The sequence below is a fragment of the Anopheles gambiae genome, chromosome 2, assembly GCF_943734735.2.
Source record: "Anopheles gambiae chromosome 2, idAnoGambNW_F1_1, whole genome shotgun sequence".
Lineage (NCBI taxonomy): Eukaryota > Metazoa > Arthropoda > Insecta > Diptera > Culicidae > Anopheles > Anopheles gambiae.
This window is the reverse complement of record NC_064601.1, coordinates 74,805,988-74,813,249: the sequence shown is the minus strand read 5'-3', so window position 1 is coordinate 74,813,249 and position 7,262 is coordinate 74,805,988.

Sequence of the window (7,262 nt, the reverse complement as noted above, 5' to 3'; positions counted from 1 at the left end):
CATAATCTTTTGGTCCCAACAGTGGCTATAGCTGATAGTGTGTATTATAATAAGTTATGTATAGTAGATATGATACACTGTGTTGTCTATAACAGCAGGCGTATCATTCGAGTTTTCATGACATGTTTCTTCCCTATTTCCAACAATATCGACCGATCTGTTCGTAGTTTCAATGTTTGTATTTTTCACGTTTCCAATGCCCTCAGTCGATGTCTTCAAATAATAGCCAAATACTTCTAGATGTCGAACAGTAAATTCAATATTACGATGACAAAATACCATCTGAAACGAGACACATTTGGCTTGTGCCCGAACCACAATTCGTATGGAGTTTTGCTCATACTTAAAGATGAGGACGGACTTCGATTGATCAGATGTACTGCCGTCAAAACCGCTTCATTCCACATCGATCGTTTGAATATTGAATCGTCCAAAATAGCTCGTTCACGTTCCATAATCATCCTGTTCATGCGTTCAGCAACTCCGTTTTGCTGCGGTGTATTTGGATCGATTGGTTCCATTACAATGCCCTGTTCCTCACAAAAATGAGTAAAATTTGAGTTGATATATTCACGGCCATTATCGCATCTTACTCGGGATATTCGACGATCAAAGTGAGCTGTTGCCATCGCTGGGTACTTAACAAAAGCGTCGAAAACTTCTGCCTTTGATTTCAACACGTACACTGCTGTAAATGCGTATAATCATCAATAAAGCTAACGAACATCTTCTTACTATCCCAGGAAGCTGGTTTGAACGGCCCACAAACATCGGAATGGATCAATTCCAATGGTCGCGAGGATCGAGGTCGAGGAACTGTTTCAAATGGTAGCCTTGTTTGTTTTCCCATTATACACGATTCACAGACTCCTGCGTGCGGTTTCACATTTCCACAGTTGTCGATTCCTTCAACCATTTCAGCTTGGATGAGCTTCACTAGACCCGTATTTCCAATATGACCATACCGACGATGCCATATTGTCCGCAAATCTTGAGAATCAGTAACCATGGCAGATTCGATACTTGGTGTTAAAATATCCAATTCATATAATCGACCTTTTCGACCTGCAGTGCACAAAACCTTAGATCCACGCATGATTTTTGCACCATTTTCGCAGAATTTTACTTCCATTCCTCATTCAACGGCTCGTTTCACGAAGAACAAACACGCAAAAAGTCCAGGTATATACAATACATCGTGTACTGTGTAAGGCAACTGCTCGTCTTGAATTTTCACAAATATCTTAAAATCTCCAATTACATTATTGGTTAGTGATACTCCCGACTTGGCTACATTTGTAACAATCGATGAATTCAGTTTTCGTATAGGGTAACTGTACCAGTATTCGGCAGTGTACCTGTTTTCGGCAGGATAACTAAACACGGGAAATTACGCAAAAACGCGTTGAAAATAGTCTCCACACATATTTTTTAAATAGAGATATACTCATTTGGTATTCATTTACGAAGTATCATATTATTTCCTTGCATATTTTTCAAAATATCAAACGAAATGTGCAGAGTTCAACATGTTTCGGCAAATTTGCTGTTAGCCAATAGTTCGACAGGTTTCATTATTAAGGGAGTGTGTTTCTATGAAAGATTCTATGGTTGTAGAATTTATTCTAACCCGCTAAGAATTTTAAAATCACAAAAAACAAATAAATATTCACTTTAAATGCTGCCGAAAATAGGTACACGGTGAATGTTGATTTTTGACAGATCAATGCCGAAATTTGAAACGAAAACACACTTTTGATTTCGTTGAATATTCCTTTAAAACTTTATCAGAAAACTGCAATGCGTATGTCGACACATTAAAGGACATTTCTTTTATCAAATATCACCAATTTCATTATAAATTATCCAATAACTGGAGAGAAAAATAATAATGTGTAAGCCAGTCGGAGCCGTACTCTGCAGCCGCCAGACTGTCTCATTTTTTCAGTGCCTACTTTGTTTGTAACTCAAATCAAAATGACTGTAAAAATTGCCAGCAAAATGCACAAAATTAGCAACATAAAATTAATAATTTAAGTACTTTTCAACACCAATCTTAGAAAAGTGAGAGTGTAAAACTTTTTTAAACATTTTTGTCTATCTATTGACATTAATTAAAACATTTACCGACCCTAATTCACGTTGCCGAAAATAGGAGCACAGCCTGCCGAAAATAGGACCAAACTGCCGAAAATGGGAACAAAAACAGTGTTTGCATTTTCACGAATATCTCTAAAAATACATTTAAATTGGCAAATAAAAAATATCACAATACAATACGATAGTTTATCGTTCAAAATAATGTCATTTTCATGTAAAATGATAAAAATTGTAAGTGTACCAGCAGTTTTAGTGAAACTGCTGCACTAACCTGCCCAATACTGGTACATTTACCCTATTCTGCAGATACTTTTTAATGTTTACCATATGTTCTGATGCACCACTATCGAGTATCCATTGGAAATTATACGCTTGTGTGTTAAGCATGACATTTCAAAACAAATACTCCAGTATTTCCAGGTTTCCCAACTCTTCCAGAAAAGGCTGTGCTGGTTTCGACTGTTTCCACGTTGAATTGTCGTTTAACAGCTTCATCTAGCAAACGTGCTTTAACAAATTCCATCGAGCACTGTTCAACCGGCAACATTTCCAATACCGTAATCAGGTGTTCAAATGATTTCAGCATCGATTGTAGCAAAAAGAACACTAATACCGACTTATCTAACTTGATGTTAGCCGATTCAAGTTCCCTGACGAGCTTTTCGAATGATAGAATATGTTCTTGCAATGTTCGCTTTTCAACTAACTTCATCGTAGATAGCTGTTTCAGCAAATAAAACATTCCGGAAACTCCTTTCTTCTCGAAATTTTCCTTTAACATCAACCAAATTGCTCTAGGAGATGTTTTTCCTCGAATATATTCCAGTTGATTATCGGCTATTTTATGAAATAAAACCGATTTACACTTCGCATCCTGTTGCTTTCGTTTTTGCCGTTTTTCTTCATTTAGCACTTCAATAACTGTCGTCGGATTCACTTGAAAAAAATCTTCCTCTTCCAGAAAAAATGCGATCAAAAACTTATTTTCTATTTAAAGCTCCAAATAAAGCTTGAGTGGCTTTATCAATTTCTCAGAGTGAGAAAAATTGACAATGGCTCACGTCTGAGAACAAGTTTTGAGTGCTTGAGAAACTTAAATGAGTGCCTGAGAATGTTTTCTCAGCTTGAGAAAGCCCCGTGGCTTTATGTTTTCGAATCGTCTAGTGATACCAGAAGTCTTCAGAAAACGTGTTCAGAAACAACTTCATAGCGGAAATCGAGGAATAGAGCGGATAAAAGCATTAGCTCGCAGTCACGTTTTCTGGTTCAGGATTGATGAAAACATCAAGGAGTATGTGAAATCTGAGGTCACCTTGCCTCTGGGAATCTGGGACTCTCCTGTCTGCTCTTCAACATCGCCCTGGAAAGTGTCATGCGAAGCGCGGGGCTAGACAACGACATCCGTGGCACGATCCTCTACAACGCACGGGTCTCTCCAATTTCTTGGCCTCGTGGATGACATCGACATCATCGGCAGAACAACATCGAAGGTGCGTGAGGCGTACACCCGACTCAAACGCGAAGCAGCAAGAATTGCATTGAGAATCAATGCGACGAAGACGAAGTACCTGCTTGCCGGAGCAGACCATCTGGGAAGCAGTGTATAAGTTGACGGCGACAATCTCGAGGTAGTATAGGAGTTTTGCTATCTCAGGACGTTCGTTACTTTGGACAACGACAACCGCAGCGAAATACGCAGACGCATTGTCAGCACAGCGAACTCGATAGCTGGACCAGATGAAGCGAGACCTGTCGCAGATCGGGTGTCTGCATGGATGAACAGTATTCAACACATGCGTATTCCGCACTACTACCCACAAACAAACGGACAAGCGGATCGTTTTATAGACACTTTGAAAACGGCATTGCGAAAAATCAAAAAGGGGGAAAAGTCTATGATTCTCTTCAAGCTTTTATGCAAGTTTACAGGTCGGATTTTTAGAGGGTCAAACACCATGCCAGCTGTTGATGCGCAAAAACATACGGACAACATTAAGTCTGCTGCAACCCAGTGAACCCAGTAATTCCATCAATTAATGTTGCACAGAATGAACAATCCAATCGGAAACATGGTGTGACATGGCGAAGTTTACGTGCAGGAGACAAGGTAGGTAAAGACGGACACTGCGGGTAAGATGGACACTTCTCATAAATGCATGAAAAAGGCAATTTTCGAGTAATTCAACAATTTAGAATCCAAACTGAAGGTAAAACAACACATTTGAGAACATTTTTGACATAATATATATAAAATTGGTTAAATCCACGAACAAAACAAATTTTCAATCATGTGCACCCTTGTGGATCTAATTTAACTACTGCCGATCTTAAGCTCTACAACTTGTATTGTTTATATTTCCGGAAGTTTTATTTCATGAATGGGTTGTCGTGATCATTAATGAAAAAACTGGCGAAATAACGAGGGTAAAAGCAATACAAAATATTGTTGAATTCATTGATTTCCCCCCCACCTTGTTGTAGGGAAAAATGGACACCGAATTCATTGATTTTTTACATCTTATATATTGGTGATGAATATATTTCTTCAAATATCTTAAATAAGGGTATTCCGATGCTATAAATCAATCAGTAACTAGAGAAAGTATTGAAATAAGCGAGAAATGAAACACCGGTCAAAATAGTAGTCATTCGTTATGCTATTACTTGCTCGACGCTGATGAGTCGCTTCACGAAATCCAATATCTTCTCACGACTTGGACAACTTTAAGCAATAAAAAGATGAGGCATTTATACGACATTGTTCAGGAATAGATGAGAAATTCTATTGGATTACAAAAATCAAAAGTTGAATTTTGACAAGGTGGAAAATGGATTAAACTATTAACAAGTCCCTCATAAATACCGGGGTCGTGGACTTTTTGCGGAGTAATTTCCTAAAAGGAAGTTCTAGACTGTTGTTCTGTAAGCTGGAGCAACGTCAGCTGTAAGTGCGCGATATGTCAATAATGCTTTAGATGCTGCATTCTACGATATATTACAAGCGCCGTTTACAATTCCTAAATTCATGGCTGAATGAATCGCCGTTGCAATAGACCAAGAATTTGTTTATAAACGTACCAGGACGTGGAAAGCGATAGAATTTGTTAAACTGCTGTAAAACTCTTCATTTTCTAACCTTTTCTACAGGTGTCCATCTTACCCTTGATGGTGTCCATCTTTCCCATATCAGGTGTCCGTCTTACCCGAACATTTCAAAACTGCACGAAAAAAAACATGTTTTTCATTCATGAACAAAACGCAAAAATCGATGGAAACTAAAAAGTTTCAACACATTTTCTGATAAAACATGAGTGTAAGGCTGGAAATAGACGAACCGAGATCGTCGCGGTACCGCGAAATTCGCGCCTTGTTTATAACAGTTGTAGAACAGTAGAGCTGTCAAATCTTCCGCGCCTCCAATCGCGCCTGCTGTTTCGCAGAGATACAAAACTTCGGTATTGCTGAGATTTTCGCGGTAGCGCGAACCGATTATTTTTACTTTTTCTGGCGGATTTGTGTGAAAACTCGTGTCGAGAAATGAGTTTTGTATTTTATTTTGCATAAACTATGTGAAATAAATAATTTGATTCGCAAATTGATAGAAAAATATTTCTTCTTGGCACATTCAATCGTCACCAGACCTCGGATGATTCCATACACGAACCGCGATTATCTCGCCTATCTGTCAGATTTTATAACATAATTGACAACTCAAGTCATACGCGCTTTTCGCGGTACCGCGATGATCTCGGTTCGTCTAATGTATGCACATTTTCAAGGTCGTTGCACTTATATATCCCTAGATTTTTACCATTTCCCTTAACGTGTCCGTCTTTACCTACCTTCCCCTACGTCCCGACACTCATTTTCCTAACTAACTAGATGGTTGCAACTTGCAACAGTTATTCCCCGCGGCGTTGTATGACCGGGCTCAAGAAATGTGTTGCCATTCCTAGAATTTCATGTGAGCGCCGTACGTTTCCGCTTCGAACGGATTCAATAATACCAGCCAAGGTGTATGCTAAAAATACACCAATCCAACACCAAATGGAAATTGTGTCCTGGGCATATCACTGAAGTAATCGGGAAGGTGACGTACAATGTTCTTGCGTAAGAATGGCACGGAAGGCGTAAATTGATTCGTTTGGATGCAAATCAATGGAGACTTCGAAGAAAACTACCATCAACCTTCTTTATCTATTGACCAACCAACATCTCCGTTAACTATATTCGTGGATGAATTGACTGGATGAATGGACTTACCTATCCTTCAGAAGTGTCTAGGTTACAAGTAGAAGAATCAGAAGCGCCAGTTCCGGATTCTACAATAGCTCAGGAAGTAATTCCTTAAATTCTGCAAACATCGAGGATGAAGGTTCAAACGATGACAGCGAAGCTTTCGCGGAATGTGTAGAAGAACCGATACAATCGATTCTTTCGAACGACCAAGAAGACAAATCAGAATGTGTTGAGCGGAGTTATTACACAGTGAAAAATATCAGAAACTAAATACCAACTTGAGTGCAATGTATTTGAAACAAGACTAACTATAATGAACATTTCTTAAAGACTACTATGATGTGCGTTACTTTCTCAACAGAATGCCTTCCATACTTCGTATTCTTGAAATAAGAAGGTAGTTGAATGTTGAAATGAATGAAAAAGACAAAAATAACCATTTGAAATAACCAACGACAAAACCGCAAGAACATAGAACCCAATACTACACCACAAACAAGAACATATAGAAAAAAAAATAATTTGAAAAACGAAAAAAATGCGTTCCTACAAGGGAGCAGAGTACGAACCAAAAGCAAATACCTCTGGACAGTGAAAGTAAGCCCTTGAATATGGGAATTCGGTAATATTCAGCCGTACCGGTGAAATCGTTCTTCGAAAACCATTCGGCGCTCATGAATACGGCTGAATATTTCTAAACTAACTAAATATAATATAACTAAATCTTACATATTCCGTTGTCATCATCACATCAACTCGGTTATTTTTTGCATTTTCTTCTCAAACAATATATATATTTGTATTGAATAATATCGTTTGAGTTGCAATTATACAGTGTTTCTCTATCTCAACACAGTAAGCTTCATTTGTAATCCGTAAAATCCCTTTTCAACATTGTCAAATATATGTCTAGCGTACATCAA